Here is a 5420-nt window from a genome sequence, read left to right as displayed (position 1 = left end):
CAATGGGGGTGAGTATTTGTCAAAGTCTTTCCGTGACTCTTGTGACAGTAAAGGGAGAAAGAGGGAGCTGATTGCACCTCATAATCCACCCCAGAATGGTGTTGCAGAGTAGGTGAATCTGACTATTCAAGAACAATTCTGATGTATGTTGTCTCATGTTGTGTTACCCCATGGTTTTTGGGTAGAGGCTATTATGATAGCCGTACATTTGATTAATTTGTCACCACATAGGTCTTTGGGTGGGGGAGTTCCCCAAAAAGTGTGGTCGGGAAAACCACCTTTGTACGCTCATTTGAGAGTGTTTGGTTGCGAAGATTTTGTGGACATCCAAAAGGAAGACCGCAACAAGTTGGAGCCAAATTCTTGTAAGTGTGTATTCCTAGGATATGGTGATAATGGTGAAATGGGATATAGATTATGGGATCTCATAAAGAGGAGAACTGTCCACAGCCATGATGTAATCTTCCAGGAGGCTTGCATGCACAAACAACCTCAAAAGATTGAAGAAGTCAGAAGAGTTTTTTTTTTGAGAAGATGCATCTTTGGACAACAATGTATGCCCAATGTTCAGGAACAAATTGTTGATGATGTTCCAAAAGTGCAGGGAATGGTACTAAAAATTCTCAACCAAAAATTGCCCATCGTAGTCCACAGTCGGAGCACCACAAATCAAGATAATGAGAACTGGTAGACCCGCATGTATGACATCATGCAGGACAATCTGACTTTGGACAACTTGAATTAGCTGGCAAGTCTAATTTGGTATGTCAAAAATGTCAGGATAGCAAGTTGTAGATTTGCAAGATGGACAATAAGCTAGAAATATGGAGCATCAAGAAAGTGAAATAGATTTGTTCTTGGTGCTGATTATGTCATGCTGAAAAATTGTGGTGAACCTTCTTACTTCAAGGAAGCATTGGCTAGTCCAAATAGCAAGAAATGGTATAGGGCCATGCTGTCAAAAATGGAATCTTTGGAAAAAACGATACTTGGGATTTGGTGCATTTGCCAAAAGCGCAGAAAGTTTTTCCATGCAAATGGGTTTACAAAAAGAAATCCGCTTCTAGTTCCTTGATAAATTACAAGGCACGGTTGGTTGTCAAAGGGTACAAGCAGGAACAGGGAATTGATTCTGATGAGATCTTTTCTCCCGTAGTCAAGATGACTACTTTGCGGATTGATTTGGGCTTGATTGCATTAGGGGATTGGGAACTCATATAGATGGATGTAAAAACCACATTTTTACATAGTAATTTTCATGAGGAAATATATATGCAGCAACAAGTGAAGGAAAAGATGGTATGTAAACTCAAAAATAGTTTTTATGGGCTAAAACAGGCATCTCAAGAATGGTATCAAAAATTTGATACATTCATGCAATCTCAAGGGTTCAAGTGGAGTCAGATTAATCACTGCTTGTACACCAAGAGGGTAGCAGATGACAATTTGATTATCTTGGTTTTGTATGTGGATGATATGCTGATTACATGCCAAAATTTCATGCATTGGACATGTTGAGAAAAAGATTACACAACAGCTTTGATATGAAGGATCTTGGTGAGACCAATCATACTCTTGGAATGCATATGTTCAGGAAAAAGTCAAAAGGTCTCCTTTATCTACCGTAGCAGGAATATGTATCCAAAATTTTGGAACGTTTCCATATGGATTAGGGGGAAAGAAATTGGTGTATCATCGTCTCCATATGTGAAACTTAGTGCAATGGACAACCCTACATCTGATGATGAAAAGACTGAAATGGCCAGATTCTGTATGCTTCAACTGTTTGTAGTTTGATGTATGCTATGGTGGCTACACATCTTGATATTGAATTTACGATGGAAGTGGTTAGCAGGTACATGGAAAATCATGGAAAAAAGAATTGGGAAGCATTGAAGGGTATTATGAGGTACCTCAAGGGCACAAAGGATTGCCTCTATTTCTACCACATTCAAAACACAAAGCGGAGCTTGCATACCTTCATTGGAATTGGGAGAATCCACTATAACTCTGAACAACTATGTGTCCAACTTCAACAGATCCTCATTGCTCTCTTCCTCTTTCCCAATACTAGTAGAGCCTTTGTCATAGGTTGATTCTGTCTCGTACTCATAGCTGGTGCTCGAATCCCCTATACTACTATCTACCACATGATGAAAATGGCTCTCTTTGATCTCACATCAAGCACCACTTTCCCACCATTCTCTGATCAGGCAATATGAAAACCTCCTTCTCCCAATCTTGATTAGCTCCAATTGCAAGCAACCATGGCCTCCCCAAAATAGCAGGTAATAATTTTAACATACTTTCATCACAATTAAATCAATGAGGCACTCAATTCCTATAACCTTTACCTTTATGTCTTGAGCCACTCCCAAACATCTTCCTTTGGCATGGTTGGCCAACCTCATCGCACATTGGATCTGACCACAAATTTGATAACTATGTCCTTCATAGCAGCCTCTATTAGCACACAAACATATGCATTTACATCAATGTATGCTTGCCCCTAATTATTCCTTTCAATCAAAACATCCACAACTAGAAGCACATCAGTCAGACTTCCTACCCTTAGAGCTAGATTCTACACCACGTGCACATCATCTCTAGCCTGTGGAAGCCTCGTGCTAACACGGATAGAACATTGCCTCCTCAACTTGATTCAATGCAAGCAATTGACCAAATGTAATGTTAGTCTTTTGATTTTTGACATCACTCACCAAGTCATACTCTAGATGACCCTATCCTAGCTAGAAATCTGACCGCTTGATCTTTCGATCATGTCTTATTTTGCTTGTCTCTAGTTGATCGTTGCTTCGCTCATCTTCTCTTTGCTATTATGAGCCCTTTTTTCTCATTCATTTTTTGTATCCCTTTTGCCTCGTGCTCTTTTTTTTGCCAAAAAATCCACATCCTACTTATCCACAACAATGATATTAATTATAGGAACTTCATCATTACATGGCGGACCTGGTGGTACTAGATTCTTAACTGCCTATTTATCTCTTTGACCATTGAATTGTGCTTGATCTCTACCTGTTCCAAAGAACAAATACATACCTCCTCTTTCCCTTGGTGGATGCAGGCAGTCTGGAGCATATTGGCCTTCTTCTCCACAATTGTAGCACCAACCAGGAAAAACGGCCTAGCCCTCTCTCTTTTAGCCCTTGGTTGTCCTCTGTCCATAACACTTAATCGGAGCTCTTGCATTTTTTCAGTCAAATATTGAACAGTATGTACCCAATGTTGAGGAATAGTTTCAACTCCTGAGTTTGCTTGATTTTTTGCTTGGGCTTCTTACTTCAAAATTTGAAGCGGGTTGGGAGTCATCAATTGATACCCTAACGTGCCTTTTCAATCTTCTTCTTAATTTGATTACTCTTTGCTTGTGCAATTGCAACTGCACTAGGGCTCTCAAAATCCACCTTCTTTTGAACTTTGGGATGCAAAAATGCCATGGATTTCTCCAATTTTAAGTACTCCCCATAGGTCACAACTACATAGAAGCTCTACCCAAAACTATGCAAAAGCGATTTAGAAAAACACTAAACTTTTTATTCACATCTTGCCTTAATGCCTTCAACCTTTCATCCCTTCAACCAGAGACACCTCTTTTTGAAAATCCTATAGGAAGAGAGCCTGTAGGGCCGGCCATATCAACCTAGATTCTCACTCCAAAGCATCAAGCCATACCTTTGCTTTGCTCTGCATCAGTAGTGGAATTGTCTGTATCTTGATATCTTCATTTGGCATATGCAATGACAATATGTACAACTCAAAGTCGGCCATCCACTCCTTGGGATCCTCCTCGCCAGTGAAGATCGACCCGTACCTTCTCGCTACCATCACTTCTTGGTTGAAGAAACCACCCTTCTTGATCAAACCAATGCGATGCTCCTCCATGAGGGCACCAGAAGATGGAGAGGGGGAATGCAAACACACCTAGAAACACCTACATGAGGGCACCAGAAGATGGAGAGGGGGAATTCAAACACACCTAGAAACACCTCCATGAGGGCACCAGAAGATGGAGAGGATGAATGCAAACACACACAAATTGCCTGTCTATAGCCCAGGGTATTCACAACACCCCAATCCTCTCAGTAACACCTTTGGAACAACACAATATTCACAACACACACCTTATACTTCACACAAATAAGTGTGTACACACATCAAGGAATAAATGTATGCACAATACTCACAATAATTCAATCGTGCACACCATCATCACACAACACATGTCTCTCCCTCTCTGCACCACCAAACACGGCCCGGAACTCACACACACACCGGCACCAACACCAAGGCGCATAAATAATGGCAAAACGTTAACTACCCATAATTGGGCCGTTTGACTCGAATTGCCAATCCAAAAAGACCAACATGCACCATAAATTGAGAACTTCAGGCCCATGCACTTACATCTCCTCTGACCAACCATCTGCAATGGTCCAACCCAATGGGGTACTGCAAACCACTTTTACCTTCAAACCATCATAACTTTTACTTCGTAGCTTCGATTGATGAGCCGTCTAGGCCAACTTGGAGAACATTTTGAGAACCACCTCTTGGACTTCCATTTTTTCACTTGGAACACTTTGACCCACCACCTTTGATAGGCAGCTTGGTAAAGGTACATTGGCCCAAAAAACCATATAAAGACTTCATACTTGCTACCCTTTGCCTGTCCTTGACTCTGATACTTGTCTTGACACCTCAGCATGCACCTATAAGCATACATAGCTCTGCCTTGCATAGTTTATAGCATCACCCAAATTTAGTCCACCACCATTCTTTATAATTTCAATCCAGATCCTTCATCAAAAGCATAATTCTGCAAATCAGTATTACGCTTGATCCCTCATTTTCAGAATTCTCCATTGAACAAATTCCATCAATAGATTCTCTATGATGGAAAATGCTTCTCAATTCAATGGTTGGAACCATGTCAAAGCCGTTCCTTCCAATGTCAATCATGATCTTTTGTCCTAGGTATGGAAATTGTGTGATTGCTTTAATCTTAAGACTTGCTTAAAGAGTGATACATGTGCATGATGATAATCCATATCCACCTTATTTTTTGTTTACACATTTTGTAGCTTATGGTTTGTGTGCTTTAGCCATATACCTAATCATTCTATGATATCCCACAAAGACTTCTCTTTTACTAACTCAAGCACTTGTGGAGGGAATCTTGATGGAATTATTTTTGTCAATCTACTTAAATTTATATCCCCAAATTAAGATCCTCTTGACCTTATTACAATAATAGTTCCTCTGGTTTGGCTTATAGGATAAAAATTTTGGCTCCCATGGGCAATAGTCTAGAAGTTTGTGACCCCATTAATCTCGTAGGGTGGGTGAGTCCCTGAAATGTGTGCATGGTTTTTAGGCTCGTTGAATATCATTCTTCTCAC

This window comes from Adiantum capillus-veneris, chromosome 1 (assembly GCF_014529385.1).
Source record: "Adiantum capillus-veneris isolate H3 chromosome 1, ASM1452938v2, whole genome shotgun sequence".
Taxonomy (NCBI): domain Eukaryota; kingdom Viridiplantae; phylum Streptophyta; class Polypodiopsida; order Polypodiales; family Pteridaceae; genus Adiantum; species Adiantum capillus-veneris.
This window is presented reverse-complemented; position numbering follows the sequence as displayed.